This window comes from Schistocerca piceifrons, chromosome 8 (assembly GCF_021461385.2).
Source record: "Schistocerca piceifrons isolate TAMUIC-IGC-003096 chromosome 8, iqSchPice1.1, whole genome shotgun sequence".
Classification (NCBI taxonomy): Eukaryota; Metazoa; Arthropoda; class Insecta; order Orthoptera; family Acrididae; genus Schistocerca; species Schistocerca piceifrons.
Window position 1 is genome coordinate 353,895,402 of NC_060145.1, and position 26,421 is coordinate 353,921,822.

The following is a 26,421-nucleotide window of genomic DNA, read 5'->3' on the forward strand; positions in this document are numbered from 1 at the left end:
TTAATACCAAATTCAATCGCATATGATGATGTGGTATTCCAGACGCATTTGTCGTAAATAAGCTAGAAATATCTCTGTATCGCTGTATGCTCGCACGCTGTGTGTCTGTTTCGATGGCAATTGTCATGTTGGGTTGTTTGATAAGTCTTTCCTAAATAAATATATTACAAATGTATATTCTGCACATATTCTTCTATATACATGCATTTTTTTTTAATTTTATGAAATATAAAATATCTTGCGTCATATTTGTGTTTTCTTTTTACGTTTGGTGCATTTTTTTATTGCAAGTTGCGACCTACCCAGACTTAATTATGTTATATTTGGAACTGTTTGTACATTACTGTTGTCACATTATTCTAAATCTGTACAACAATGATAAGGGAGTAGAACTGTTCAGTTAAAGGAAAAACCGCTGAATGCTCTCTGATATAATGATATTTCTAGTTTATTTCTGACAAATGCGTCTATGGAACACCACTTGATATATACTATTGAACTGGGTATTAAATATACACAATGTTTTGCTGTTAGCCAACTGCCGAAGTGAAAAACAAAATAGTGTGGGAGAGGGGATTAAAAAAAAATGACTTGTTCGACAAACCTGGATGTACTATTATAACGTACATTAAAAACCATAGAACTTTTATTTGAAGATTTTTTTTCCAGTTTCATTGAGAAATATTAAACGCACTTTCTTTAATGGGGTCTTTGACCCCTAAGCAGCCATATGGGGACGTATAAAAAAATTGTGTCTTATTTTGCTCTACACTACAACATATATAAAGCTCATCAACATCGAAGAATGTCCCTTGGGCGGATTTACTTGTAAGGCACTCCTACAATCGTGTCAACTTAAGGAAAGGCAGAGATTTTGACAGCTTTCAACTGCGAAGCGCAAGCGGTTGTTGGCGAAAACAGTAGAGTCGTTTCCAAAAGCGCGTTGCAGACACGCAAAGCGTCCGCGTCCAGTCTACAGAAACTATCAAAAAATGGCTCTGAGCGCTATGAGACGTAACATCTATGGTCATCAGTCCCCTAGAACTTAGAACTACTTAAACCTAACTAACCTAAGGACATCACACAACACCCAGTCTTCACACAGAAACTATCCGGGACAGTCTCACACCGAGTCTACTGCACGAGTACATATAACGTTTCGTTTGTAATAGAAAATTGGCAAAATGAATACCCTGGCAGTGTCTGGTTTGTCAGCTAGTGAGTCTATAAGTCGACAGATTACTTTTATTTCTCTTCTTGTGTATTAGTGTGACCCCTACAACTTTCCAGTCTTTAGGAAAGGATATAGAGAAAGCTTTTGACAACGTTGACTGGAATACTCTCTTTCAAATTCTAAAGATGGCAGGGGTAAAATACAGGGAGCGAAAGGCTATTTACAATTTGTACAGAAACCAGATGGCAGTTATAAGAGTCGAGGGACATGAAAGGGAAGCAGTGGTTGGGAAGGGAGTAAGACAGGGTTGTAGCCTCTCCCCGATGTTGTTCAATCTGTATATTGAGCAAGCAGTAAAGGAAACAAAAGAAAAATTCGGAGTAGGTATTAAAATTCATGGAGAAGAAATAAAAACTTTGAGGTTCGCCGATGACATTGTAATTCTGTCAGAGACAGCAAAGGACTTGGAAGAGCAGTTGAATGGAATGGACAGTGTCTTGAAAGGAGGATATAAGATGAACATCAACAAAAGCAAAACAAGGATAATGGAATGTAGTCTAATTAAGTCGGGTGATGCTGAGGGAATTAGATTAGGAAATGAGGCACTTAAAGTAGTAAAGGAGTTTTGCTATTTGGGGAGCAAAATAACTGATGATGGTCGAAATAGAGAGGATATAAAATGTAGGCTGGCAATGGCAAGGAAAGCGTTTCTGAAGAAGAGAAATTTGTTAACATCCAGTATTGATTTAAGTGTCAGGAAGTCATTTCTGAAAGTATTCGTATGGAGTGTAGCCATGTATGGAAGTGAAACATGGACGATAAATAGTTTGGACAAGAAGAGAATACAAGCTTTCGAAATGTGGTGCTACAGAAGAATGCTGAAGATTAGATGGGTAGATCACATAACTAATGAGGAAGTATTGAATAGGGTTGGGGAGAAGTTTGTGGCACAACTTGACCAGAAGAAGGTATCGGTTGGTAGAACATGTTCTGAGGCATCAAGGGATCACCAATTTAGTATTGGAGGGCAGCGTGGAGGGTAAAAATCGTAGGGGGAGACCAAGAGATGAATACACTAAGCAGATTCAGAAGGATGTAGGTTACAGTAGGTACTGGGAGATGAAAAAACTTGCACAGGATAGAGTAGCATGGAGAGCTGCATCAAACCAGTCTCAGGACTGAAGACCACAACAACAACATACACTGATGAGCCAAAACGTCATGACCACCTGTTTAATAGCTTTTTCGTCCGTCTTTGGAACGAAATACATCACTGATTCTGCGTATCAGGGATCCGACAGTTTATTGGTAGGTTTGTGGGGGTATGCGGCAATATATGTTTACCCACAGTTAATGTAATTCGTGTACATAACGGGCCGCTGATTTGCGTACGCGGTGAATGCGCCCGATAGTAACCCAGATGGGTTTCAAAGGATTTACGTCAGATGAATTTGGTCGCCGAGAGTTCACTATATTGCTCCTCAAACCACTGTAGTCGGAAATTTGTGGTAAGACCTTATGGGACCAAACTGCTGAAGTCACCGATCCCTAAGCTTACACACTACTTAACCTAGCTTAAAATTACTTACGCTTAGGACAACACACACACACACACACACACACACACACACACACACACACACACACACACACACACACCCATGCCCGAGGGAGGACTCGAACCTCTGGCGGGAGTAGCAGTGCGAACCGCGCAGGACGGACTAGACCACGCGGCTACCCAGCGCCGCACACTGTAACACGCTTCTGGCTTGGAGTCAAGTAAATTATACTGCTTATGTGTTGCATCCCTGACGGGGAAGACATCAAGCATGAAAGGATGCAGGTGGCTCACAGCTATCAGTGTGTCTTCGATTACTATCTCAGGTTCCATGCAAGCGCAGGAGAACGTCTCCCATAGCATAATATTGCTCCTGTCATCCTACGTTCGTGGCATGCTGGACGTTTCGAGCCGCCGTTCACCTCGATAACGACGTTTATGGAGACGACCAGCGATCTAGTGTAGGAAAAATGTCATTCACTCGGAGAGTCGACGCGTTACCACAGATCGACGGTCGAATCCCGATGGTCCCGTGCCCAATGCAATCGCAACTGTCGATGTCGTTGGGTCAACAGGTGAACATGTCAGGGATGGTCTGCTGCGGAACTCCATGTTCAACAATGTACGCTGAAGGGTGTGTTCTCCGAAACACTTGTGCATGCACCAGCATTGTGCTCTTTCGGCAGAGATGCCACACATTACAATCTACCCTACTTTCCAGAGCAGACGAGCCTCCGAACCCCACGTTCTGTGAAAAGTTGTGGACGTCCAACCATTTAACTCCTAGTTGTAGCTTCTCTGTCCTTCTACCTCTCTCCGTAGATGCTCACGACAGTAGCACGTGAACATTCGACCAGCTTCATCGTTTTCGAGATACTCGTTCACAGACTCTGAGTAATAATAATCTGCCTTTTGTCAACGTCGCTTATCTCATTGCATACCTCGACTTAAATTCCATATCTTCACAAGGGTGATACCCCGTCCGTGTCTGATCCGCTTACATATTTTTGTCACTGCGTCACGTGCCCAAAGCTCCACCAGGGAACATCCAACGTCGCGGTGCGCAGTGATCATAATTTTCTGGCTTATCAGTGTTAATCACTCTTCAGTTGAAGCTTCCAGGCTAAGAGGCCGTGGTCGATGTGTAAAATTTCCACCTAATGTTTTGTCTCCATCTGCGGGAGACATCTTCTGAGGTCGTCCGGCTACTGCAGTAGCTGGACGACCCCAGAAGATGTCTCCCGCAGATGGAGATGAAACGTTAGGCGGAAATTTTATACATCGACCACGGACTCTCAGCCCAGAAGTTTCACCTGAAGACAACACTGGCCGTGAAAGCCAACATTGTATGATTAGTGTTAATCACTGATGCGTGATGACTGGGTGTTGTGTGATGTCCTTAGGTTAGTTAGGTTTAAGTAGTTCTAAGTTCTAGGGGACTGATGACCATAGATGTTAAGTCCCATAGTGCTCAGAGCCATTTGAACCATTTGAATCACTGATGGCGAATACCAGAGTGGTTCCTTAAACATGCTCTCAATGCCTCACTACTCCGTTCCGAAATGAGGCTGTGCTCCGCGCCTAATGACGGGGGCCAGCCTCGTCAGAGCTCACCGCTGCCCTGAGTAGTGCAGTGTGGGACGCGTGGCTTGGTGCACGCAGCCACGCGTCGACGCTCACTTCTGCCGTAACCGTTCGCTCTCTTTGCAGAGGCGCTCCCGGAATCGCAGCTAGCAGCAAACCTCTCGTCTCGCCAGTGCCTAGTCGTCCTAGCGGTGCTGCTCCAGCATCACAGCGGACCGTTTCTTGTAAGTACACCACACACCACTACTCATGGTCTTCACATGTTCGTCTGCGAAACGGTATTCAAATGGCTCTGAGCACTATGGGACTCAACTGCTGAGGTCATTAGTCCCCTAGAACTTGGAACTAGTTAAACCTAACTAACCTAAGGACATCACAAACATCCATGCCCGAGGCAGGATTCGAACCTGCGACCGTTGCAGTCGCGCGGTTCCGGACTGAGCGCCTTAACCGCGAGACCACCGCGACCGGCGGGCGTGAGTCGTGCTTGGGTAGTTCAGTTGGTAGAGCACTTGCCCGCAAAAGGCAAAGGTCCCGACTTCGAGTCTCGGTCCGGCACACAATTTTAATCTGCCAGGAAGTTTCATATCAGCGTACACTCCGCTGCAGAGTGAAAATCTCATTCTTGATGATTTTTGTTGCTTTCCAAAACTATTCGGTACGTGGTGTGTCTCTGGTCCTTACATATCACCCGAAAGTAAATTATTCATTGTAAATTATCACCCATTATCAGTTCTTCACTTTCATTTGGTTTGCGAATACCCTGATTTAACAAGTGTTTGAACTGCGTCTTCATTTGCACTTTGTGAGACGCACAGATTGCATGCACCAGGAGCGGGGTTAAATTCCCAGATAGGTCTTAGAGATAGAGAGGTTTGTCGTGCTTTTCGTAAACGGGTTGCCGAAAATGCTGTGTTCCGCTTGTATAGCTTACAGATTAGAGCGTTAGCTTTCGAGACAAGCTGGTGAACGAGGTCTGGTTCTAGTCCGAGCGGCAGACTGAGGGCCTTTGTTTATAGACAGTTTTGAAAAAAATTTGGAAAGTTGTGGTAAGGTCTTATGGGGCCAAACTGCTGAGGTCATCGGTCCCAAAGCTTACGCACTACTTAGTCTAACTTAAACTAACTTGCGCTATGGACAACACACACACCCATGCCCGAGGGAGGACTCGAACCTCCGACGGTGGCAGCCGCGCGGACCGTGACAAGGTGCCTCAGACCGCACGGCTACCCTGCGTGGCGGAACAGTTTTCCAAGGTCCTTTACATAAAGCCTTTGCTGGAGCCCAGTTAAAACACGATAACCCACAGACCAAAGTTTATACGATTCACAAACAGATTGCACACAAGGCTTTCGTCCGTATGAGTGTGAGTCTAAGTGACATGTACATATGCAGACTGAAGCGACGAATGAAAATTCGAACCGTGTCTCCCGCTCACTATGCAGACGTGCTAACCACTACGTCACCCTGACACAGTGCCACTCGGGATTAGCCGAGCGGTCTAGGGCGCTGCGGTCATAGACGGTGCAGGTCGTCCGGGTGGAGGTTCTACATCTACATCTACATCTACATCTACATTTATACTCCACAAGCCACCCAACGGTGTGTGGCGGAGGGCACTTTACGTGCCACTGTCATTACCTCCCTTTCTTGTTCCAGTCGCGTATGGTTCGCGGGAAGAACGACTGTCTGAAAGCCTCCGTGCGCGCTCTAATCTCTCTAATTTTACATTCGTGATCTCCTCGGGAGGTATGAGTAGGGGGAAGCAATATATTCGATACCTCATCCAGAAATGCACCCTCTCGAAACCTGGCGAGCAAGCTACACTGCGATGCAGAGCGCCTCTCTTGCAGAGTCTGCCACTTGAGTTTGTTAAACATCTCCGTAACGCTATCACGGTTACCAAATAACCCTGTGACGAAACGCGCCGCTCTTCTTTGGATCTTCTCTATCTCCTCCGCCAACCCGATCTGGTACAGATCCCACACTGATGAGCAATACTCAAGTATAGGTCGAACGAGTGTTTTGTAAGCCACCTCCTTTGTTGATGGACTACATTTTCTAAGGACTCTCCCAATGAATCTCAACCTGGTACCCGCCCTACCAACAATTAATTTTATATGATCATTCCACTTCAAATCGTTCCGCACGCATACTCCCATATATTTTACAGAAGTAATTGCTACCAGTGTTTGTTCCGCTATCATATAATCATACAATAAAGGATCCTTCTTTCTATGTATTCGCAATACATTACATTTGTCTATGTTAAGGGTCAGTTGCCACTCCCTGCACCAAGTGCCTATCCGCTGCAGATCTTCCTGCATTTCGCTACAATTTTCTAATGCTGCAACTTCTCTGTATACTACAGCATCATCCGCGAAAAGCCGCATGGAACTTCCGACACTATCTACTAGGTCATTTATATATATTGTGAAAAGCAATGGTCCCATAACACTCCCCTGTGTTACTTTAACGTCTGTAGACGTCTCTCCATTGATAACAACATGCTGTGTTCTGTTTGCTACAAACTCTTCAATCCAGCCTCACAGCTGGTCTGATATTCCGTAGGCTCTTACTTTGTTTATCAGGCGACAGTGCGGAACTGTATCGAACGCCTTCCGGAAGTCAAGAAAAATAGCATCTCCCTGGGAGCCTGTATCTAATAATTTCTGTGTCTCATGAACAAATAAAGCGAGTTGGGTCTCACACGATCGCTGTTTCCGGAATCCATGTTGATTCCTACGTAGTAGATTCTGGGTTTCCAAAAACAACATGATACTCGAGCAAAAAACATGTTCTAAAATTCTAAAACAGATCGACGTAAGAGATATAGGTCTATAGTTTTGCGCATCTGCTCGACGACCCTTCTTGAAGACTGGGACTACCTGTGCTCTTTTCCAATCATTTGGAACCTTCCGTTCCTCTAGAGACTTGCGGTACACGGCTGTTAGAAGGGGGGCAAGTTCTACACAGAGTACGCGCTGTGTAGAATCGAATTGGTATCCCGGCAGGTCCAGTGGACTTTCCTCTGTTGAGTGATTCTAGTTGCTTTTCTATTCCTTGGACACTTATTTCGATGTCAGCCATTTCATCGTTTGTGCGAGGATTTAGAGAAGGAACTGCAGTGCGGTCTTCCTCTGTGAAACAGCTTTGGAAAAAGGTGTTTAGTATTTCAGCTTTACGCGTGTCATCCTCTGTTTCAATGCCATCATCATCCCGGAGTGTCTGGATATGCTGTTTCGAGCCACTTACTGATTTAACGTAAGACCAGAACTTCCTAGGATTTTCTGTCTTTGCTTTCGCAGTAGTTTCCTAACTTTGTTGTTGTACCACGGTGGGTTTTTCCCGTCTCTCACAGTTTTACTCGGCACGTACCTGTCTAAAACGCATTTTACGATTGCCTTGAACTTTTCCATAAGCACTCAACATTGTCAGTGCCGGAACAGAAATTTTCGTTTTGATCTGTTAGGTAGTCTGAAATCTGCCTTCTATTACTCTTGCTAAACAGATAAACCTTCCTCCCTTTTTTATATTCCTATTAACTTCCATATTCAGGGATGCTGCAACGGCCTTATGATCACTGATTCCCTGTTCTGCACTTACAGAGTCGAAAAGTTCAGGTCTGTTTGTTATCAGTAGGTCCAAGATGTTATCTCCACGAATCGGTTCTCTGTTTAATTGCTCGAGGTGATTTTCGGATAGTGCACTCAGTATAATGTCACTCGATGCTCTGTCCCTACCACCCGTCCTAAACATCTGAGTGTCCCAGTCTATATCTGGTAAATTGAAATCTCCACCTAAGACTATAACATGCTGAGAAAATTTATGTGAAATGTATTCCAAATTTTCTCTCAGTTGTTCTGCCACTAATGCTGCTGAGTCGGGAGGTCGGTAAAAGGAGCCAATAATTAACCTAGCTCGGTTGTTGAGTGTAACCTCCACCCATAATAATTCACAGGAACTATCCACTTCTACTTCACTACAGGATAAACTACTACTAACAGCGACGAACACTCCACCACCGGTTGCATGCAATCTATCCTTTCTAAACACCGTCTGTACCTTTGTAAAAATTTCGGCAGAATTTATCTCTGGCTTCAGCCAGTTTCCTGTACCTATAACGATTTCAGCTTCGGTGCTTTCTATCAGCGCTTGAAGTTCCGGTACTTTACCAACGCAGCTTCGACAGTTTACAATTACAATACCGATTGCTGCTTGGTCCCAGCATGTCCTGACTTTGCCCCGCACCCGTTGAGGCTGTTGAACTTTCTGTACTTGCCCAAGGCCATCTAACCTAAAAAACCGCCCAGCCCACGCCACACAACCCCTGCTAACCGTGCAGACGCTTGTTGCGTGTAGTGGACTCCTGACCTATCCAGCGGAACCCGAAACCCCACCACCCTATGGCGCAAGTCAAGGAATCTGCAGCCCACACGCTCGCAGAACCGTCTCAGCCTCTGATTCAGACCCTCCACTCGGCTCTGTACCAAAGGTCCGCAGTCAGTCCTGTCGACGATGCTGCAGATGGTGAGCTCTGCTTTCATCCCGCTAGCGAGACTGGCAGTCTTCACCACATCAGAAAGCCGCCGGAAACCAGACAGGATTTCCTCCGATCCATAGCGACACACATCATTGGTGCCGACATGAGCGACCACCTGCAGATGGGTGCACCCTGTACCCTTCATGGCATACGGAAGGACCCTTTCCACATCTGGGATGACTCCCCCCGGTATGCACACGGAGTGCACATTGGTATTCTTCCCCTCTCTTGCTGCCATATCCCTATGGGGACCCATTACGTGCCTGACGTTGGAGCTCCCAACTACCAGTAAGCCCACCCTCTGCGACCCCCCGGATCTTGCAAACTGAGGGGCAACCTCTGGAACAGGACAAGCAGCCATGTCAGGCCGAAGATCAGTATCAGCCTGAGACAGAGCCTGAAACCGGTTCGTCAGACAAACTGGAGAGGCCTTCCGTTCAGCCCTCCGGAATGTCTTTCGCCCCCTGACACACCTTGAGACGACCTCCCACTCTACCACAGGTGAGGGATCAGCCTCAATGCGGGCAGTATCCCGGGCAACCACAGTCGTAGTTCGATCGGGGGATGCGTGGGACGAGCTGGCCGTCCCCGACAAACCCCCATCCGGACCCCCACAGTGATGCCCATTTGCAACAGCCTCAAGCTGTGTGACCGAAGCCAACACTGCCTGAAGCTGGGAACGAAGGGATGCCAACTCAGCCTGCATCCGAACACAGCAGTTGCGGTCCCCATCCATGCTAAAAACTGTTGTGCAAAGAACGTCTGAACTAATCTACAGAGAGCGCAAAAATCGACACAAAATTTAACGGTTATTAAAATACAAGATTGCCTAGTAAATGCAGTAATGCTGCTACTTGCGCACTGCTGATACACTGCTCGGCGGCGGAAGGAGACTACGCGATTTTACACTATTCAGGTACTAAAACGCGATGCTACAACTCTCAAATACTATAATACGCCCTAAATTTATGAATTAAACAATGCAAGTACCAAAAACACGCAAAGAAATTAAGAATTAAACTATGTAACAAATGAGTGAGCTAGGAGTGTACGACTTGCTGCTCCAGCTGCTTATCCAACGGCGGCAGGGAGTCCTCCCTCGGGTATGGGTGTGAGTGTTTTTCCTTAGGATAATTTAGGCTAAGTAGCGTGTAAGCTTAGGGACTGATGACCTTAGCAGTTAAGTCCCATAAGACTTCATACACATTTGAACATTTTTTCACCCTGGCACAGTGACTTTGTACAACAGCACAGACTACCCTAGCACACCTCTCTCCTCAATCCAAATTTCAACGCACGCCTCAGCCCACTTTGTATTCCCCATAAACTTGAACTGCGTTGCAGAGGCTCTCCCTGTATTGGAATAGCATCTCAGCATCGAACGAGACGCGGACTCCCGCTTAAGACACAGACATAGATGCCTTAATCAAACGAAACGATGTGGTTCCATAGAGAGCTGGAGAGCCCGGTTCGAATCCTGGCCTTGGTGAAAATTTTCATTCGCCGCTTCAGTCAGATTTTTGAAACTTGATAGATTTCTGGAACCACACAGTGTCATTTGATTAAAGCGTTTGTTCCTGGGACTCAGGCAGGGTCCCCGTTTCGTTCCTAGTTAAGGTGCTATTCCAACACAGTTGGAGAGTCTCTGCAATGCTATTCGAGTTTGGGGGAATACCAAGTGGGGTGCTAATTGGAATTTGGATTGAGGGAGGCAGGCGTGCTAGGGTAATCCGTTCAGTTATGCAAAGCCACTATGCCATTGTAGCATGTGCCTAGTGAACAGGAGACTCAGGTTCGAATCCCAGCCTTAGTACAAATTTTCATTTGTGACTTCAGTCTGCATTTATACGTCTTAGATGCTTGAAACTTGAAAAGGCCTGTGGAACCACATGATGTCATTTGACCCAAAACGTGGCGTTTAGGCAGTTTTCCTCCTCGTTAAGGCAAAATCTGGGCTGTTCCCCAATTTCCGACTCAGAAAACGTGATACAGAAACACCTCGGATACTATAAGACGCAAAACAAAGTTTACGTAATTCTCAGACAGATGGCGCTCTCAATTTCTTTCTCTTAGCTTATTCCTCTACTGTGGCGACAGGAATAGCATACGGCAACCAAGTTTGAAAGTCTTGTTGTTTCAAAAGTATTCGTGATTGAAGGTAGTAACTTGAGGTGAATTTTAACTTAAGCAACGAAAGTAAAACTCCATCTTGGCGCCAGTTGTAAGCCGCCAGTTCATTTGGTTGCTAGCAGATTTATCCGTGCTGCAGCTAGCCGGCTCGTTCGTCCATTGCTCAGAGATATGATGGTAACACAATATCAGGTGTTTTTCGTTCTCAGTTTCAACAGGTAAAATTGTGAATTGTGGTTTAATAGAGGACACTCCATTGCACCTCGTGCAGGGCAAGGAGCGTAACGCCATTGGCCAACAATTTTGCCTGATCTTATGCTATCTGATTTTGTTTTGTGTTTGTGAAAAAACTTCGTTTATGTAGCTATCCTTGTAACAACTTTGGCTGTAGTGTATCTCCGCACACCAAGATCAGTAACTGCAGTAACTCCAGATACGTGGGACGAGTTTGGCTACCACGCACATGTTTTTCGGTTGTACGGTGGAGCCCTCATTCAACATTTGTGAAAGTTTAATGAGAAGTTTGATTCCAGCGGCAACTGAAAAAGTACTCCAAGGCTGAATGTGCATGCATTTAAAAGTTATTATCTTGTACTATCGGATGGTTCTTTAGATAATAAAAACTTTATAGTCCTATGTCTAACTTATAATTTACTTCAAGTTTCTATCTTCATTCGAGTAGAAGACATAATCTTGTGAAACTAGATGATGAATCTTTCAGAAAGACACAGTAAAATAATTTTTTCAGCTGAGGAAAACGGTAGCGGCGTACATCAGATTCCACGCTAGGAAAGAGATTATTGCAAATGCGAGGTTGATTCATTTGAAAACGATGCTCTGGTAGTCCTTTCTCATCCTTGTCCTACGCGCGATTGTGTTTCGATTCTAATTACCCCTAAGTCGAAGGGATGTTAAGTTATAATTTACCCTGCTCACAGTTTCGATTGGGTAGGCCGTAAATGCATCATTTACTGTTGGCATATGACTCATTCAAACATTAGATATGCTTGCTATTTGCCCATCTTCTTGTCTCGCACATTCAAGCAATATTTACAAGCTCCTCGTTCTAAAGCACTGTGTGGAAACTTCGACATCCACAGAATTTTCGCAGTTAAATATGCACTCCGTAAGATACCTCTGTGTTGTCAGAGGAGATCTTAATAATTTTAATGCCAATGACAAAGTACGGAAAAGCGAAAGGAGCATGTAATCGGGATGGGAAATAGCAGAATAATGAAAAGAGTTGACGACTGTAAGCCAGTGAGCGGAAAGTTATTAGAAGATCGAGAAAACATATAGAAACCTAGGAGGCTGAAATGACTCATATGGGCACAAATTACTTGAAAGAGAAGAAGAAGAGAAGGAAGCAGCTAAACACATGACTAGCTTTTGAGAAAATGTTCGTCCATAATTATCACTAATTGCCACATGTTTCATCTCCACGGTTACGCTGGCATGTTTCACATCCGTCAGTGAATCGCCAGAAGTCTGTTCCGCTATTTTCACTGCAGGGAAATGAGTTCCCTTTGTTTATGCATATCGTATTTATTTTCGTCACGTGATCTCCGTTTGGGTCCGTTTCTGTTTAGTGAATAACACATGGACATTATTCATAGAGATATTAGAGTACTCGTAACACGAGACTGTACAGCTTTTTGATGCAAAGAACGTGCTGTTGTCACGAGAAACGGCGGCCTTGCTGACGCCTGGAGAACACTTGTGCATTCTGCAGCTTCTCAAGGTCCCTGATGCGGTGAAAAGGCACTTCCTTGCTGCCGACGCTCGCAGCCAAGGCATGACTAACAGGTGTAAGCAGGCCACGCAACAATACAAAACACAAACAACACAGGCTGTAGTAGTAGTTTAGCTTTAAATGAAACATTTTCACGTGTACATTGTTTCGCTGTAGACTCCGCTAATTCAATTTCTGTTCCGTTCAATTTATTGCTGTCAACCCCTTGCACACGTCATCTATATACAGGGTGTTACAAAAAGGTGCGGCCAAACTTTCAGGAAACATTCCTCACACACAAATAAAGAAAAGATGTTATGTGGACATGTGTCCGGAAACGCTTAATTTCCATGATAGAGCTCATTTTAGTTTCGTCAGTATGTACTGTACTTCCTCGTTTCACCTCCAGTTGGCCCAATTGAAGGAAGGCAATGTTGACTTCGGTGCTTGTGTTGACATGCGACTCATTGCTCTACAGTACTAGCATCAAGCACATCAGTACGTAGCATCAACAGGTTAGTGTTCATCACGAACGTGGTTCTGCATTCAGTGCAATGTTTACAAATGCGGAGTTGGCAGCTGCCCATTTGATGTATGGATTAGCACAGGGCAATAGCCGTGGCGCGGTACGTTTGTATCGAGACATTTCCGGAACGATGGTGTCCCGACAGGAAGACGTTCGAAGCAATTGATCGGCGTCTTAGGGAGAGTACGTAGCATCAACAGGTTAGAGTTCATCACGAACGTGGTTTTGCAGTCAGTGCAATCTTTAGAAATGCGGAGTTGGCAGATGCTCATTTGATGTATGGATTAGCACGGGGCAATAACCGTGGCGCGGTACGTTTGTATCGAGACATATTTCCAGAACGAAGGTGTCCCGACAGGAAGACGTTCGAAGCAATTGATCGGTGTCTTAGGGAGCACGGAACATTCCAGCCTATGACTCGCGACTGGGGAGACCTAGAACGACGAGGACACCTGCAATGGACGAGGCAATTCTTCGTGCAGTTGACGATAACCCTAATGTCAGTGTCAGAGAAGTTGCTGCTGTACAAGGTAACGTTGACCACGTCACTGTATGGAGAGTGCTACGGGAGAACCAGTTCTTTCCGTACCATGTACAGCGTGTGCAGGCACTATCAGCAGCTGATTGGCATCCACGGGTAGACTTCTGCGAATGGTTCATCCAGCAATGTGTCAATCCTCATTTCAGTGCAAATGTTCTCTTTACGGATGAGGCTTCATTCCAACGTGATCAAATTGTAAATTTTCACGATCAACATGTGTGGGCTGACGAGAATCCGCACGCAATTGTGCAATCACGTCATCAACACACAGATTTTCTGTGAACATTTGGGCAGGCATTGTTGGTGATGTCTTGATTGGGCCCCATGTTCTTCCACCTACACTGAATGGAGCACGTTATCATGATTTCATACGGGATACTCTACCTGTGCTGCTAGAACATCTGCCTTTACAAGTACGACACAACATGGGGTTCATGCACGATGGAGCTCCTGCACATTTCAGTCGAAGTGTTCGTACGCTTCTCAACAACAGATTCGGTGACCGATGGATTGGTAGAGGCGGACCAATTCCATGGCCTCCACGCTCTCCTGACCTCAACCCTCTTGACTTTCATTTATGGGGTCATTTGAAAGCTCTTGTCTACCCAACCCCGGTACCAAATGTGGAGGCTCTTCGTGCTCGTATTGTGGACGGCTGGGATACAATACGCCATTCTCCAGGGCTGCACCAGCGCATCAGGGATTCCATGCGACGGAGGGTTGATGCATGTATCCTCGCTAACGGAGGACATTTTGAACATTTCCTGTAACAAAGTGTTTGGAGTCACGCTGGTACGTTCTGTCGCTGTGTGTTTCCATTACATGATTAATGTGATTTGAAGATAGGTAATAAAATGAGCTCTAACATGGAAAGTAAGTGTTTCCGGACACATGTCCACATAACATATTTTCTTCCTTTGTGTGTGAGGAATGTTTCCTGAAAGTTTGGCCGTACCTTTTTGTAACACCCTGTATAGAATGTCTAACACATGCCACACGTTGAGCCATCTTCATAGTACAGTCCGTTCCTTCACCTAAGACACTGTGCGACACAAAATAAAGCTACAAGATGCAGTACTAGTCAAAACCACAAGAAATGTTTCTGTAATTATGTGTTCCAGACACCAATACCGCTTGAGATATGGGCCCATCCGTCCTCTCGTTCCCAACTGTTTTTCTACCTAAGTTCGTCCTCCTGTGGGAACCTCTGAGTAGCGAACGGAGTATAATGGACAGGGACTGAGGGTAGGTGGCCCTCGATGGGAGAATGGATTGGCCGTGACGCGTGCCGAGGTAGTCCGTGCAATTACAATAACACTGTGTCCCGGATGGTGCAGTGGTTACCGCACCTACCTAATAAGCAGGAGATCTCGGGTTCGAATCTTGGTCCGGTACACATTTTCGCTCGTCGCCGCTGATTCCACTTAATTTCCCGCTGCAGTTTACAGCAATGATCCTCCTTTAATTTTGACGTATAATGTTACGGAGAAGTAGACACTATAGGCAGAGCCGCAAGTGGTTAACACTCATCCTGACACATCCTTCAGTTCTTCGCAGTGAATCATTGATTCTTTCAAATATATGTGACTCCAGTCAGACTGCACATAGTCGATGGATTGGGGATACGCTTGCGCCTACAAATGTCCCCATAGCCACAAATCCAACGGATTCAGATTGAACGGGAAGGCCTTTCTACCGCACCTCCTCGACCAATTCATTGCTCATGAAGCATTGAGGTGAGGTATTGTCGCACGGGACGGTGCCCCTCCGTGCAGATACCTCAAATCCGTCACCGAAAATACCTACCCATACACTTGTAACGTCCCCTTAGAAAAATTAATGAATTACTGTGCTGATAAACATCTTATGTTATTCGATTTTCAAACATCTGAGCAAAACTGAACGTACTTAGACATTCACTAAAGCGACACACAATATTTTTAGCGAAACGCAATCTGACTTTCAGTAATCAAAAAAATGGTTCAAATGGCTCTGAGCACTATGGGACTCAACATCTGAGGTCATCAGTCCCCTAGAACTTAGAACTACTTAAACCTAACTAACCTAAGGACATCACACACATCCATGCCCGAGGCAGAATTCGAACCTGCGACCGTAGCGGTCCCGCGGTTCCAGACTGAAGGCGCGGTCTATTGCCCGACGAATTTGTAGCAGTTCTGAAGCGAATGCCGTGAAGTGTTTCCTTCACTTTAGAAATCGGGTTGAACTCACGAGGGATTAAGTCAGGGGAGTGCAGTAGGTGGTATAGCACTTAGCAGCCCTGTCAGTAACAGCTTGCACTGTACGTGCTTGAGCATTGTCCTGCAAAATGATGGTCATGTCCTACAGGAAGTGTCATCACTTCGGTCTCTATGCTGTTTATTTTTGGAACACAACCTACGACCAGCTTAAAAGTGATGACACTTTCTGCAGGACCTGACCATCATTTTGCAGGACAATTCCCAAGCACGTCCAATGCAAGCTGTTACTGATTTGTTTGTTGGCAACTTCTTTATTCTGGATAGGGCACCTACAGTGTTGAGCTGTCTGATTACTCGGATCACCTCACTGGAAGCTTCATCAATTGTATCAAAACGTTTTCCACGGAGTTGTTCCTTTAATTCTGGAAACAAATCAGATTCAGTTGGGCTCATATCAGGAAGATTATTCCATACATATATATGGATCATTTCTATCACTAGTAGGGCAATATGCGGTCGTGCATTGTCGTGCAAAACGAGGACACCAGTTTCAGGCAAGTCGGGCCTTCTTTTTTCGGATGCAAAATATTTTGCCCGGGGGAACGTCTGTAACAGGCGCGTACTACAAACGGTCCTGTACCGTACTATACCCTATTTGCAAGGAAAATCTGCGCACTCCATTGAGATTCTTTCACTAGTCTTCGTTATTGAGCATTGTACAGTGCAGCTATAGCTTCATACAACTGACATGAAGTTCGTACTGGGTTCTAGACGGAATGCAAAATGACTTATCATGCGTAAACTACTTCTTATGGCAGTCGAATTCGACTGCAGGTGGAAGCTAAGGACGGCGCACCAACAAACCATCCGGACATGGATGCTAACGACCAGACCACCGGTGAAGTGATGAACTTAGTTTAAATACATAAAGACAGCTCGCGCAGTAGCTCATAACACCAAGATATTTCCAGACATCGCACCTGCCATGGACCCAATAACGAATGGCGTTGCCATAACTCACCACACGGTTGTCAGGAACTAAAACCAAACAACGACACGCTCGCACACGGACCTTGTTGGATAACGCAGTGCTTGTAGATTAATCTTCCTGATCGTTCATATGGCTGTCATCCTCTCTCCGTTTTTCCCAACAGTTTACCTTCTCACTGAACTGTTTCCTGTCTATTACTTCCACTGGCCCTTTCTGAGCTCTATCGAGGTCGTTTGTACTCCTTAGCTCCATGGTATATTCTTTAATTTTCGTATATGCATCGTAATTTTGTGTGTAAGTCTCACTGTTGGGAGTATTTCAACATGTCCATAAAATTTTAGTCTTCGTTCTCTAATGTCTGCTGCCACGTTTGATAACTTCTCTGTTACTTTGCGGGATTTCAATCTTTATCCCTCCTCCGTTCTTTCTTTTTTTCTGGGCCAGGAATTTTCCTCATAATCCTCAAGGATGTTTTCCAGAATGTCTTTTATGTTGAGAATTAAAGTTTCGCACCGGGTTTGATCGCCGTGTTGTAGTTTCTAATCCAAGGCATGTGTGTATGGAGATGGACTTCGTGTTGCCGATGTTATGCGTTCTCTATAGAGTTTCTGTAATCGAATTGTCTGAGTCTCTTTTCTAGCTCCGTTGGTTATAAAACCTAACGGAAATACCTGAAGTGACTGACACTCTTGATTTGTCCGTATTTTGCATTCGATTTATGAAAGTTAATATTAGTGCAAATAATTCAATTTTTACAAAAAAGATTTGTACGCCAGCTTTTTCATCTCATTTTTTGAGGACTCCTGTCTCTTTGATTGTTGAGATTTCACTGTCCGCAAATATCGCTCATTCGTCTGCGAAAGGTAATCAACTGACTTTAATGGTCATTTTTAGTCAGTTTAAGTCGAGTAGGCTTTCAGTGGTTTTGGTTTTCTTATTCTTTTTCCTATTCTCTAATGACTTACCTAAGGTGAGATTGAAGGGCAGTGGTGACAGTCCACCACCCTGTAGGACACTGGTCTTAATTGGAAAGGGCTCTGTTATTTTTCTCACGTTCTTACTTTTGACTTCGAGTCAGTGAGTGTTAGCTTGATGAGGTTATATATATATATATATATATATATATATATATATATATATATATATATATATATATATAGAGAGAGAGAGAGAGAGAGAGAGAGAGAGTAATTAACTCTCTTTTGCTGCAAGTATATATAATAATGAAGCTATTGTGTCTCCCACCTCTGCTGTTCATTCAAATAACCTGAATCAACAGTTCCCTAAGTATATGTGTGTAAGTATATAAACTCATATTCTAATCACTAGTTAGCTAACCTTTATTGATCATTCTCTTTTTTATGAGTCCTGTCACAATATTAATTTTTTTCTCTTTAATCTACGCAATATGCTGCGCATGATTTATTAATTACTAAATTGTGTTACATTTCACTCAGTTAATAAGTTAAGCTTTAAGTTATTCACCGATCTAACTCTAGTAGAAATACAGTGGTTACCATGCATTTTAATACAAAAAACATTGAAATATTCAAACAAAAATGAGTAAAATGTAAATCTTATGCCTGAAAAGGACTAAGGCACTCCGCCAGACAATCGACTCATCCCCTTCTAGGGAGGACTAGCTGGAGAAGCGTGGGGTTGGGGAGCGATCTTGAATCATGCCTGGATAGCTCAGTCGGTAAGAACATAACCCGCAGGGTTTCTGGTTGGAGTTCCGGTTGAGCACAGGGTTATAACGTGCCAAGACGTTTTATGGCATCATACATCCTGCTGCAGAATGGAAGATTCATTCTGAGTTCCAAATTAGCGGACACCAGCGAAATTTTAAGTTCATAACGGTACTGGGAGTTACCAATGTTTTCAGTGCAAATTTACGCGCTACAACGTGATCTGAATGTTCTAAGTAATACCTGCAACTCCCATGATCTGACACTTACGGCGTAACACCACGACATGTGTGTGACTGCATAAGTCAGCTTCCAGAATTTCGTCACCTACGGTCGTGAAGCAGTCATCAGCCTTTGCTAGAGGTCGTTGATAGAGGCGCCATTAGCGCCGTGTCCACCTCCCGGCTCGTGCCACTCAGCACGGAGCAGCCGCAGCCGTCCCTGTAAGCTGCCGTCGCGCAATACCCGCGGGCCACTTTAGCGACGATACCGACAGGCGGGTGACGACACCTGTCCCCTATCAGCCAGCTTTCCCCTGTCTGCGCGCCGGCCAGAGATAATGCGACGAGAGAAACTCTCGCGACCTTAGGCACTCGCCGCAGTCAGTTCAGGGAATTGGATGGAGCTGGTTAAGAGATTCCCATTGTTTCCCAAAACAGTCGGCTTCTGTTGTATACCGAATAAATGTTTTAACCGTAATGTACTGTAGACGCACCGAACAAACAACCGTGCCCAGGACTTTGAAGAAATCACTGGTCACACCTGTTTACAAGAGGTTGAGGTTGTTGTGGAGGAGGAGGCCAGACTGCGAGGTCATCGGTCTCATCGGATTAGGGAAGGACGGGGAAGAAAGTCGGCCGTGCCCTTTCAAAGGAACCATCCCGGCATTTGCCTGGAGCGATTTAGCGAAATAACAGAAAACCTAAATCAAGATGGCCGGACGCGGGATTGAACCGTCGTCCTCCCGAATGCGAGTCCGTTTACAAGAAGGACACCAGAAGTGATCCCCAAAACTACCGTCGAACATCCTTGACATACATGCGTTGCAAAAGCTTAGAAATTCTGAGCACAAACGTAATGAGGTATATCGAACAAAATGATCCCTTCACACCAACCAGCATGGATGTCCAAAACATCCATCTTGTGAAAACCAATTCACACTTCTTTCACATGGCATTCTGACAGCCACGTATCAAGGCTGTCAGATAGGTGCAGGTTTTCTCTATTTCTCTAGAGCATTTGACTCAGTGCCAGACCTACGCTGGTCATTAAAAGAATACTCGTGTGCTCTATAAAGTGAAATTTGTCACTGCATTTAGCGTTTATTGGTAGGGAGCACGCAGCATGTCATCTTGGATGGAGAGTCGTGGACAGATGTAGAAGTAACTTTGGATGTGGCCGAGGGAGGTCTGTTGAGACCCTTACTGATCATATATTAATGACCATGTGTCTCACACAGTAGACGTCCAATTGCGATGCTGGCGTCCAAATTCCATCCTTCGTCACTGATGAACAATAGGCAACATGGGTGCATGAACCAAGCTGCTTGCTGCGGAACCCTATACATAGCAACGTTCGCTAAAAGGTCATTGACGAGACACTGTTGTTAGCCTCTTGGTTCATCTAGGCGGTCAGTTGCTCAACACTTGCACTTCTTTTCGCCCATATACATCTCCACAGCCATCGTTCAACCCTGTTACCATGGTCCGTTGTGCACCAGCGTTGTTTTGGCGCCGGTTTTTGATAGCACTATTTTGCCAAGCACGATAGACACTACCCTCAATAAGTTTGGAAACACCTAGTAATTATAGACAACGGAAACGAAATACAGTATAAAAATGCATTTTGTTGTTTTCCAAATGTTTATTAAACTCAAATAATACACAGGAAGTTGTAACAACTAAATTTTCGATTCCTCAAAATAGACACACTTTGCTTTCATCACTGTCTTGCACACTCTCGTCATGCGCTGCGTCAGTTTTCCCAAGGTTTCAGTTGGAATTAATCTCCATTCTTGCTGCAGGACCTCCCACAATTGTGAGACAGTCATAATTTCCCGTTTTCGAATCCTGTTGTCCAATTCATCCCATAGCAGCTCGATTGGCTTACAATCAGGGGATTGGGGCGGCCATTCCACGTTTTTCAATATTTTACGAACCTCTATAGAGACTTCTCATAGTTCTGAAACTAGCGAGGCGTATGTTTCGGGTCGTTGTCTTGCTGCAAGACAAACCCTTTCCCAATCAGACGCAAACCAGATACATTAGCATGTCGCTGGAGAATGGCATGATAATCCTGTTGGTTAATTTTTCCATCTAATCTCCGACTTTATTCCCTACAAAGGATCCCCATATAATCACAGAACCCCCTCCATGCTTTACAGTTGTAATTACGCACTGAGGATTCAAGCGTTCATGGGGTAAATGGCGTACAAGTTGACGGTGTTTACTTCCAAATATTTCGAACTTGGATTCATCAGTGAATAGGACTCTTTCGCAATTCCCCGCTGTCCAATGTTGGTGTGTCTTAGCCCACTGAAGCCTTATCTTCTTGTTAACAGGTCGCAAACCCGCATCTCGTGGTCGTGCGGTAGCGTTCTCGCTTCCCACGCCCGGGTTCCCGGGTTCGATTCCCGGCGGGGTTAGGGATTTTCTCTGCCTCGTGATGGCTGGGTGCTGTGTGATGTCCTTAGGTTAGTTAGGTTTAAGTAGTTCTAAGTTCTAGGGGACTGATGACCATAGATGTTAAGTCCCATAGTGCTCAGAGCCATTTGAACCATTTTTGAACAGGTCGCAACAGTGGTTTCCTTGTTGCTACATAACCTCGGAGGTTGCCAGGCGTCTTCTCACTGTTGTCTCACTCACCGGTGTATCCCTCCTTGAATTTAGTTCAGCAGTCAATTCACGGCCAGTTTTTAATCTGGTACGTTTATTGGTCACTACTAAATACTTTTCCTGGCGTTCTGATATTTTCTTGGGTGCTCCTGAGCGAGGACGATCTCCACAGGAGCCTGTTCCTCGACGCAGGTGTATGGTTTTGACAACTCCGCTGATGGAAATCATCAGTTTCTTTGCTATTTGTCGGACACTATTGCCTTTTTGGTGTAAAGTGATTATCATTACCCATGATTCATAAGGAATCTGGCACTTTGGGGCCATTTTCACTTACTTTCGCGGCGTGATATACCTTTATGCAAACGCAACTACAAGTGAAGATAAATGTAAACAACATACCTCTCCATAGCAATGCGGTCTACTCGCGCCACCTGGCGTGTTTAGTAGAGCTGCTTGGACAGGTAACGTCGGTTTACATAAAACGGAGCAATGGTACACTACTGGACACTAAAATAGCTACACCAAGAAGAAATGCAGATGATAAACGGGTATTCGTTGGACAAATATATTATACTAGAACTGACATGTGATTACATTTTCACGCAATTTGGGTGCATAGATCCTGAGAAATCAGTACCCAGAACAACCACCTCTGGCCGAAATAACGGCCTTGATACGCCTGGGCATTGAGTCAAACAGAGCTTGGATGGCGTGTACAGGTACAGCTGCCCATGCAACTTCAACGCGATACCACAGTTCATGAAGAGTAGTGTATTGAGCCAGTTGCTCGTCCACCATTAACCAGATGTTTTCAATTGGTGAGAGATCTGGAGAATATGCTGGCCAGGGCAGCAGTCGAAGCTTTTCCGCATCCAGAAAGGCCCGTACCGGACCTGCAGCATGCGGTCGTGCATTATCCTGCTGAAATGTAGGGTTTCGCAGGGATCGAATGAAGGGTAGAGCCACGGGTCGTAACACATCTGAAATGTAACGTCCAATGTTCAAAGTGCCGCCAATGCGAACAAGGGGTGACCGAGACGTGTAACCAATGGCACCCCATACTATCACACCGGGTGATACGCCAGTATGGCGATGACGAATACACGCTTCCAATGTGCGTTCACCGCGATGTCGCCAAACACGCATGCGACCATCATGATGCTGAAAATAGAACCTGGATTAATCCGAAAAAATGACGTTTTGCCATTCGTGCACCAAGGTTCGTCGTTGAGTACACCATCACAGGCGCTCCTGTCTGTGATGCAGCGTCAAGGGTAAGCGCAGCCATGGTCTCCGAGCTGATAGTCCATGCTGCTGCAAACGTCGTCGAACTGTTCGTGCAGATGGTTGTTGTCTTGGAAACGTCCCCATCTGTTGACTGAGGGATTGAGATGTGGCTGCACGATCCGTTACAACCATGCGGATAAGATGCCTGTCATCTCGACTGCTAGTGATACGAGGCCGTTGGGATCCAGCACGGCGTTCCGTATTACCCTCCTGAACCCACTGATTCCATATTCTGCTAACAGTCATTGGATCTCGACCAGCACGAACCGCAATGTCGCGATACGATAAACCACAGTCGCGATGGGCTACAATCCTACCTTCATCAAAGTCGGAAACGTGATGGTACGCATTTCTCCTCCTTACACGAGGCATCACAACAACGTTTCACCAGGCAACGCCGGTCAACTGCTGTTTGTGTATGAGAAATCGGTTGGAAACTTTCCTCATGTCAGCACGTTGTAGGTGTCGCCACCGGCGCCAACCTTGTGCGAATGCTCTGAAAAGCTAATCATTTTCATATCACAGCATCTTCTTCCTGTCGGTTAAATTTCGCGTCTGTAGCACGTCATCTTCGTGGAGTAGCAATTTTAATGGCCAGTAGTGTAGTATGTTCCAATATGTATGTACATGTACAAAATTAAGTGTACAATACTGGACGTGTCATTATTAACCGTTATTTGAGCTTGCTACTCCAAGAACTCACATGGACCATTTCCATCTTGCTCTGTTGTAATACGGAGCATGGTGTTTCCAAACCTATGGAGGGCAGTGTACATCAATTACAGCACCACGCCAACAGTTTACAAACTTAGCTATATCGGAAATGCTTTCACTCTTGGTCCGAAAAAATTGATCATGCCCTTTTGGACGTCAGACGTCTCGCACCGTTTACGCATTAAACAATGCTAGTGCTACCATCTGCCACCTGTGACTGGTTATTGCACATTGACGTCGAACATGGGCGGCAGTAACATTAATGCGACTGAGCCGTATATGACGATAGATTATTAGCGTACATTTCCACCAACTCAGCGCGGATTGTCGTAGCGATGATCCGCTTCAGAAGACGGAAACGAGTTGCGGCATGACGCTGCAGTTTATCAGAGGGCTACGCCATTTTGTTTTTGGGTCTTCTAACGGCGTGCTGCGGAACTGTGGAGCCGTAATTTCACTGTTTACGAGGACTGCAAACATTTACCGGTAAACAAACAAAAAATTATTACGTAAATTTATACCCTCGAGGTGGTGGTTAAAACTTTATGTCCACCTCTCGTACACGATCCGTGAGCTGCATGGCTATAATTTTCGAGGTTGGAGCCGCCCTGCTACTAGGTCGGTGCCCTTACGCCAGCCGAATGACGTCCGCAGAAACTGTGCAGACCCGAGCAGTACGTCGGTTTTTCCCCGAGTTTCGACACGCGCTGCGTTAATGAGTCGAACTCCACGGGACGCTGTGCTCAGGTCCGCCCATCTGCTTCGTAATAACGGTGCGGAGGCCGGCGCCAGAACCTCGGCCCGCCCAGCATCGCAATGGCGAAGGCCGGATAAGCGCTGACGCTCCGCGGCCCTTGCCACGGGGTCTGGGACAGATCAAAGCGTTCACCACAGAGAAACAGGTTACACTACTGGCCATTAAAATTGCTACTCCACGAAGATGACGTGCTACAGACGCGATATTTAACCGACAGGAAGAAGATGCTGTGATATGCAAATGATTAGCTTTTCAGAGCATTCACACAAGGTTGGCGCCGGTGGCGACACCTACAACGTGCTGACATGAGGAAAGTTTCCAACCGATTTCTCATACACAAACAGCAGTTGCCTGGTGAAACGTTGTTGTGATGCCTCGTGTAAGGAGGAGAAATGCGTACCGTCACGTTTCCGACTTTGATAAAGGTCGGATTGTAGCCTATCGCGATTCCGGTTTATCGTATAACAACATCGCGTTGGTCGAGATCCAATGACTGTTAGCAGAATATGGAATCGGTGGGTTCAGGAGGGTAATACGGGACGCCCTGCTGGATCCCAACGGCCTCGTATCACTAGCAGTCGAGATGACAGGCATCTTATCCGCATGGCTGTAACGGATCGTGCAGCCACGTCTCGATGCCTGAGACGACAGATGGGGACGTTTGCAAGACAACAAGCATCTGCACGAACAGTTCGGCGACGTTTGCAGCAGCATTGGAGTATCATCTCAGAGACCATGGCTGCAGTTACCGTTGATGCTGAATCACAGACAGGAACGCCTGCGATGGTGTACTCAACGACGAACCTGGGTGCACGAATGCAAAAACGTCATTTTTTCGGATGAATCCAGTTTCTGTTTACAGCATCATGATGGTCCCATCCGTGTTTGACGACAACGCGGTGAACGCATATTGGAAGCGTGTATTCGTCGTCGCCATACTAGCGTACCACCCGGCGTGATGGTATGGGGTGCCATTGGTTACACGTCTCGGTCACCTCTTGTTCGCATTGACGGCACTTTGAACAGTGGACGTTACATTTCAGATGTGTTGCGACCCGTGGCTGTACCCTTCATTCGATCCCTGGGAAACCTTACATTTCAGGAGGATAATGCACGACCGCATGTTACAGGTCCTGTACGGGCCTTTCTGTATACAGAAATTTTCGACTGCTGCCCTGGCCGCACATTCTCCAGATCTCTCACCAATTGAAAACGCCCTGTCAATGGCGGCCGAGCCACTGGCTCGTCACAATACGCCAGTCACTACTCTTGATGAACTGTGGTATCGTGTTGAAGCTGCATGGGCAGCTGTACCTGTACACGTCATCGAAGCTCTGTTTGACTCAATGCCCAGACGTATCAAGGCCGTTATTACGGCCAGAGGTGGTTGTTCTGGGTACTGATTTCTCAGGATCTGTGCACTGCATTGCGTGAAAATGTAATCACATGTCAGTTCTAGTATAATATATTTGTCCAATGAATACACGTTTATCATCTGCATTTCTTCTTGGTGTAGCAATTTTAATGGCCAGTAGTGTATGAGCGTGGGTTGCTGCTTAGGTGCGCATTCGTAAGTGTTAAAAAATGTGCTAGAGATCTGATATCGACTTCGTGGCATTTCAGTTTTCCGTGACACTTTTGACATTTTCTATTGTTCCTGTTAGATCTCTGGACACGAAATGGAAACTAAATTGCCTAAGACACGCGAAAGGTTGTCCATTTTGGAGATGTGCCGTGTATGGCGCCTGACTATTGCGTCCATATATAGCGTGTTGTGGGAATGTAAACACGACATCTGAACCGTCTCTTAGGTGTGTAGTGAAGTGGCAGCAGGTCGACAGTTAACTGACCTCGAACCTGGCATGATAATCGGTGGAGGAGGCATGAGTCGAAGAATATCGAAAATTACACACAGAATTTGAGGTAAACGCTGGTATAGCTAACCAAAACTCCGTCAACAACAGCAACGGGTATGCGCCGCCTCCTCCTCTCCCTTGTGCACCACCTGTCTTTTCAAATATCTTTATCATATTCTTCAGCTCATTTATTGACAGGCGGCCTTTCGCAGCTGTTTCTATCGGCGATATTCCCGCACCACTGTAAACACTAGCTACATCACAAACCAAACATGATAGAATTGTGTGTGTGTGTGTGTGTGTGT

General features: G+C 45.5%; 1 protein-coding gene across 3 annotated transcripts in view; it reads left to right on the forward strand.

Annotated features, from left to right (window-relative positions):
• Positions 1–26,421, forward strand: part of LOC124711788 (fatty acyl-CoA reductase 1-like) — a 262,166-nt gene that overhangs the window by 147,294 nt on the left and 88,451 nt on the right. For 2 of the 3 annotated variants that reach the window (XM_047242007.1, XM_047242006.1), the window contains one exon: positions 4,443–4,540. The exons of the other annotated variant lie outside the window; for it this stretch is intronic. The gene's annotated coding sequence lies outside the window, so the exon portion shown is untranslated. The remainder of the gene's footprint in view (positions 1–4,442; positions 4,541–26,421) is intronic. 3 annotated transcript variants of the gene reach the window in all.